The 6,966-nt window shown below is 43.7% G+C and overlaps 1 long non-coding RNA gene across 1 annotated transcript; it reads right to left on the bottom strand.

The window, feature by feature from the left end:
- Nucleotides 1–3,892: 3,892 nt before the first annotated feature.
- On the bottom strand, nucleotides 3,893–6,164 carry LOC125539279. The gene is made up of 3 exons (XR_007296811.1): nucleotides 6,104–6,164; nucleotides 4,408–5,319; nucleotides 3,893–4,285 (listed from the first exon to the last, which is right to left on the bottom strand). It is a non-coding gene; the product is annotated as an uncharacterized LOC125539279 (long non-coding RNA).
- Nucleotides 6,165–6,966: the final 802 nt, after the last annotated feature.

Here is a 6,966-nt window from a genome sequence, read left to right as displayed (position 1 = left end):
TGCCACGGGCCGCTGCTACGGCAGCATCTTCTTCCCCAGCGTCGACGACTCAAACATCAGCAGACAGAGCGTCATGGGTAGCATCTCCATCCCCTCCGCTACGGCAAGGATCTGGCCGAGGATGTTGACGAGCAGGCGTTCCTCAGGGCCAACAATGGTGAGTTGTTCAATCTCTGCTGCGCGGGTATAGAGCTCGTCGTTATGACATCCGGCTGGTACGTGGTAGAGGCCGAGGCGGACAGTGATTTTTCAAAGTTATCCCATGGAGGCCTATGTATGCACCGACCAAGTTAAGGTTTTCATATCGTTTTAATCTCCCGAAGCACTGCAACCGAAATTGAATTGATCATAGTAGAAGATTATTTGGTGCAGATTTTCAACTATTGTTGCAGCTCAATTGTCATAAACAATTTTCTATATGGTCTCGCTAGAAATCCAATAAGAAAATTTTGCTCTTCCACTTTTCATAGAATCTACACATATGGATTGAATTGATTCCTCTTTTTGCATGTCTCGGGCTCTCGGCGTAATTGTCATTGCAACGCGGTATATCATTTTTGGCATATCTCAGTTCAAAGATCTCAGTTCAAATCCATGTGTCGATGAAACCTTTGGTAAAATATAGAGTGAGTTCCTGTTTTTACCCCCTATTTTCACATTTTTGACACTAATTACCCCATTTAGTGAAATTTCATCCGTTTTACCCCATTTAGCAAAAGTTCTGCCACAATTTACCCTGTTTAAAATTTTGCAAGTGTTCTGATCGACATATCCCAATTGTCAGGTCCAGCCGGCATGCCACATCAAAGGTTTTTCCCTGTCTATTTTCTCTCTCCTAAACCGATCCTCGCAGCTTCTCCCGACCAGACCGGCCCGATGGAGGTCGCTCGCGTCGCATCCAACGCACAATGCCCGAGTCAACCACGCTCCACACTCACACCCAATCGATTGCATCGCTCGTCCAAGCTTCTGACTGCACGTACCTGTTGGGCTCAGTTAAACATAGGGTTAGGGATTATCAGGCAGCGGCAATGGCGACAGCGGCAGCGGCGTGATTTCATACCTCCTCGAGCGGCGATGTATGGCTGCAACATCAAGGCAAGAAACGACCATGTGGAATCCGGCCCCATCAATCTCGCCGACGCTTGGCCGCGACATCAAGGCAAGAAACGACCCAAAGTAATCTGGCTTCGTCAAGCTCGCTGACATCGGCGTGGGCGCGTCCATGTACATGACCCCATCAGGTTGTGCTCAATTGATGGTGGGTCTATGGCGACCGCTGGTCCAACAAATCAGTGAGGTTGGTGAACAAATAAGCCCTCTTAGTCGTACCCCGTTCCATATGATTTTGACCATCTCCACCACATATGGCAATTTGTGTATTCTGAAATTTTTCTGACTCATGCATTGGCTGGTGAGGCGTTTTATTCGCACAGAATTAAAATGCTTATTAAAAGATCACGTGTATACATATCACCCTTCTATAACTGACGTACATTGATTCAATTTTTTTCAACATTTTCAATATTGTCGAAATTCTTTTACTTCTTTGTTTGCGGCAAGATCGTGCGTTGAATTGTGGCAGAATGCTCACAAATTTTAAATAGGGTAAATTGTGGCAGAACATTTGCTAAATGGGGTAAAATGGATGAAATTCCGCTAAATGGGGTAATTAGTGTCAAAATGTCAAAATAGGGGGAAAAACCCAGAATTCACTCTAAAATATAATAAGAGGTAGTAACTAAATCTTCTCAATGTATCTATGATTTTTTAAGACATAATATAATAGACTGAGCATTTAGTTTACATTTACTCAAATTCCCTTTAGTTTATTTGTATAGGTAATGAGCTTCTTATTTTATCACTACCTTCCTCTGATTTTCTCTCTGTCTATTATCATGTAAAATATTTCTATTTATGTCAGACTTTCAAACTATTATATTTTCTGTTATCCCTATTGTTTTATTATTTGTCTGCATATTTTCTTTCCAATTTTGCATTTTTGGTGATAACCTATCTCTTATATAGTGTGATGACTATATATATTATTAATCCAAATATTGATGTTTATACAACCAAATCTCATTGAAATATATTGCAACGGGTCCCGCCACAACGCGCGGGGCATCATCTAGTTTTTTACAAGGCAGCAGCGCCATTCACCCTTCCCCACAAATTCCCTCTGGCCATCCAGCTTCCCACAAACTGCGACAATAATCATGTCAAATCAAGGATTAAAAGCCCCCGGTGGAGGTGGAGGCCCTGTCATGCGCTCTCTCTCCCATAAAGAGCAGCCTTTCCTGGATCCATCTGCTCCCATCCCTTCCCCTCCCCCACCCCCACCCCCAATCTTTCCCCACACCGCCGGTCATAGCTAGAGGAGCTCCCTAACCACATTGCTCTGCTCCGACCCCTCCTTGCGTCGGCGGCCGCGTGCCTGTGGTCAGAGCAGAAGGAGCAGCCTCGGAAGTATCGGACACGGCCATACCGGGGCCAGCAGGAGGAGCGACCTCGGATGGATCGGACACGGCCATCCGCTGCAGCAGCCCCTGTTCTAGCAGGAGTTGATCCCTCGCAAAGTTGTTCTGTTCCGACCCCTCCTCGCGTGGTCAGAGCAGGAGGAGCGGCCTCGGATGGATCGGCCACAAACTGTCAACAGATGTGTCTCAAGAAACTAGACAAGTATACTATGATCGCAGTTCACAGGTACTGGGGCGACACACCAGTACAGTTAACACCTCGGGGCTGCGCCATGCTTCATCAATCATCGCGTCGGTCTAGGGCAACTACCTCCGAATACGGCACTATGGTACGGTGCGTCTCTCTCGATTGTCAATGTATGCTTATTTGTTTGACATGGAGTTGTTCCAGTCCCGGACACATCAATGAATTGTCAAGTTGTTTGCGATTTAAACAAAAAATAAAATACTACTGGTCAGACTCTCTGGTTTGTTTTGTGGAACCTATGCACTTGCCTGTCTCTCTGTCAGTAGAGTCACAATGGCGTTGTCCGCCTGCAATCGTTGTCCATTGCAAATTTCCTAGGTTGATTATAGTTCCAGGGGTAGTTGATTTAGTTTCTTTAAGTTGCTGGTGGTGAGCGGAAGCGGATCCGACAGTGGCGGCTAGCTATGCGCGCTACACTTCTGCCACAGAGCGCTGCGTCTGTGGTTCATCGGGGATGGCTGTGCATTCTTTATTTTACATGCATGGCCATTCTAATAAACATGGACAATTTTAGGTTTGGACCTTTTCTCGATTGATGAGGCTCCTTTCAGAGTTCTGATGCTTTCACCTTTGTTACAAACATAGAGGGTTCTCAATCTGTTTTTTTTTTCAGGTATGTCTGTGGTTGCAGGATATGGGTCGAGATAGAATATACTCCTGAAATTTTTCTTTGTCGTGTTGATTTCCATTGTTAATAAAGAATATACTCCTAGATGTTATTGACTGGCATTTTCTCTATGCCGCACTTGAATACCAATATTAACAATTTTGCACCCCTTTTCTTTGTAATAACATTGTTACTTTTGAAGTCTATTTACATATAGAAATGGAATGTTCTCAAAATTTATTCCATATATAGGTGCATAGGTTTGTAATACTCCGCCAAGACATTTGAGAAGACATTTGTTTCTAAATTGCATGTTAGTAATTCATGAGTTTATGCATAATTTCTTGAAGGTGAGAAAACATTGTACCACCACATCCACAATATTTTCACGTGAGCTGATTGCAATGCTATATGGTCCCGCCGCAACGCGCGGGGAATCATCTAGTTTGTAATGAAATTAAACACACGCCTCAGCTATTTAAGACGCTCACATGATTTGAATCACACCGAATGCACACACACACACACACACACACACACACACACACACACACATATATATATATATATATATACCAGCAACTGCCTACAGTACCGTCCCCTCCAGCCGGACTTCTGTGTCAACAGGAAGGCACCACAAGAAGGACGATTTCTGTGTTACCACAGGTGTTTCACGGTGCCCACCTACGCCACAGTTGGTGCATTTGTTTCTTGATGAAACAAAGTTGGTGCATTTAGGCTCCTTCTTTGGAATGTCACCTCTGTCCAGGCAAGTCTTGCTCTTCTCTCCCGCTTGTGTGCAACTGCTGCAAACCCGGGTGCGTTTGCTTGTCCCAACTCCACCGTCGGCTTGTTTTTCTTTTTTTTGTATAAACAACCTCCTCTTCCTCTTCTTTGCGCTCCAGTATCTGTTACTGGTTGGCCTACCTGCCTTCCACCGCCTCTCGAAACCTGACAACCAAACAACCAGTCAGAATACTAGGTTTCATTATTCGCAAAAAAAAAAATACTAGGTTTCATCCCCAGGCCGATCAAGCCATGCCCGCACGCACGAAAACAGCATTTACACATACCTTGACTGAATGGAAGCAACACAAACCCGTGTGCTCAAAGTTTCCGCACTCGCAAACAAATCGTTCACCTGGCCCCTCCCTCGACTGCGACTTCATACACCACTTCCTTGTGTTCTTTTTGTCGCATGTACAGCTCAATGTATGCCCAGCTTGTTATGTTCTTTGTGGAGTGGTCACCGTACGGAGGCTTTTGTCCCTACTATTGGTTGGCCTCCTTGCCTTTCGCCTCCTCTTAGGAGTTGACTCTACATTGCTTTGACAACCATCAGCAGCCCCACGTCCACTACCAGCGGATTGGAGCATGAGAGTTTTACTATCACCGTATCAAGGCCTTTACCATCACACTCTGCAGCCAGCGGGGTAAGGATGTGCACTGCGGTTTTCAGTATCTCCATGGCCTTCTCGTATCGTATGCAACCGTGTTTTTGTCGCCTAGACAGACCACTTCTAGAGCACGCGAGTATAAACTACTCCCTCCGTTCCGTAATATAGGTCGCTGGGGGATTCTTCCGACCAGGTGAAAATGGGCAAATGGACAGTTATATCCCCAGTTCGAATTTGAATCAGCTCGTCTTCTACACCAGCGTCTTCCACCTCCGCCCCCGGCCCAGCCCTCCACCTCCACCTCCACCTCCTCCACCCTCCACCCCCGCCCAGGCGCTCCTCCTCTCCCACGCCCAGGGGCTCCTCTCCTACGCCCGCACGCCCAGGTGGTAGGCGAGCTGGTGCTCTGCTGCCGCCCGCTGGTGGAGGCGAGCTGGTGCTCTGCTGCCGCCCGCTGGTGGAGGTGAGCTGCCGTCCGCGCGTGCCCAGGGGATGTTCCTCCCCACACACAGGTGCTGCTGCCGCTGAAGTACTCGCCGCTGCACAGTAGCTGCTCGCCTAGGTTCATCTCCTCACCCAGTACTTGCTCTGCATCAATTTGATGATCATAAACAATCTGATGATCATAAACTGGGACTTGCTCATCTGAGTAAACAATTTGATGACCATAAACAAGAGTAATTCAGAGAGATATTTGCTCCCAATAATTCGAGACAGTAATTTGCCAATAATTCAAGACAAGAGTAATTCAAGAGATAATTGCTGCTAATGATTCAAGTGATACTCTATCATTATTTGTTCAAATTATTGCACAGTGTGTAGACTTGCTACTGAATATGGCATAATTTTGAAATTATTGTACACTGTACACTGTACAGACTTGCTATAAAATTTGGCTAATGATTCAAGCAACAGTATATGAATTAACTTGTACTGTATCAATGTGAGCAGCAGAAATTCAAAACAGTGTGGGTATTACTCCAAAGCAAAATACTCCTTTCAAACTTCTTGTACTCCTTCAAAATGAAACAGAAAAAGGAAAATGTTTCAGTTTATCTTGATTAACAGAAAAACTCCTACTCTAAATTGCTACTCCAGGTTTAGCAAGTTTCAGTACTTGAGGTTTAGCAAGTACTCCAAGTTTAGCAAGTTTCAAGGTTATCTTGATTGACAGCAGAAGAAATTAGCAGCTACTCCAGGTTATGCAATGCAAGTTTCAAGAGTACAATTCTGAAAATTAGCAAGTTTCAAGTTCTTCTTTGCAAATTTCAGTACTCAAAATAAACATACTCCAAGTCAACTGTAGCAAGTCAATTGGAGTAGTATCAGTAGTTAACTACAGCAAATCCAAGAGTAATGTTCAACCTCTTACATTCAAAGTTCTTTTGCCTGTAGACAATGGTGGTCCCAGACCTCAACTGCACTCCACCTGCAGAAGAAGGATATGAAATGAATGAAGACGCACTGGCAGGAGTTCAAATGGACGAAGATGCAGGGGCAGGAGTTGAAATGGATGAAGATGCAGGGGTTCAAATGGATGAACATGCAGGTACAGTTACAGTAGCATTTCGGAAATTTTCAGTTAATCATGGAAGGAAAAAACCAGTTAAATTTTCAGTTAACTAGCATTTCAGAATTTTTCGGATAAATGTAGCATTTCAGAATATTTTGGATTAACTGTAGCATTTCAGATTACTCCATTACTCCAGGAGAACTTGCTTTCTTCTACCTATTTGGACTGAAAAATGAATTTCTACTCTACTGTAAACAAAATTAAGCTTTAACAAATTTTTAACTGAAAATGAATTTGGACTGAAAATTTGTACTCTACTGAAAATGAATTTGTACTTGTACTCTACTCCATTACTCCAGGAGAACTTGCTTTCTTCAACCAGTAGATAAGCTTTAACAAATTTTTAACTGAAAATAAATTTGTACTCTACTGTACTTGTAGCAAGTCCAAGAGTATTTGTTTTGCTTTATCTACTGCACTTGTAGCTTTAACACAAAATTAAGCAAAATTTGTGAACATGTACAGCAGGAGAGAGGAGTAGCTTTCTCTACTGTACTTGTAGCTTTAACATGCACAACAAATTTACACATAGAGAGGAGAGGACCAATTTACACACTGAGTTTCAAGCAATTAACAAGACAAGTTAACTTACATAATACAGTTTGATGATATGATCATATCATCATTTGGTCATTTGATGATATGATGATATAATCATTTGA

Source organism: Triticum urartu, chromosome 1 (genome assembly GCF_003073215.2).
Source record: "Triticum urartu cultivar G1812 chromosome 1, Tu2.1, whole genome shotgun sequence".
Lineage (NCBI taxonomy): Eukaryota > Viridiplantae > Streptophyta > Magnoliopsida > Poales > Poaceae > Triticum > Triticum urartu.
This window is presented reverse-complemented; position numbering and strand designations above follow the sequence as displayed.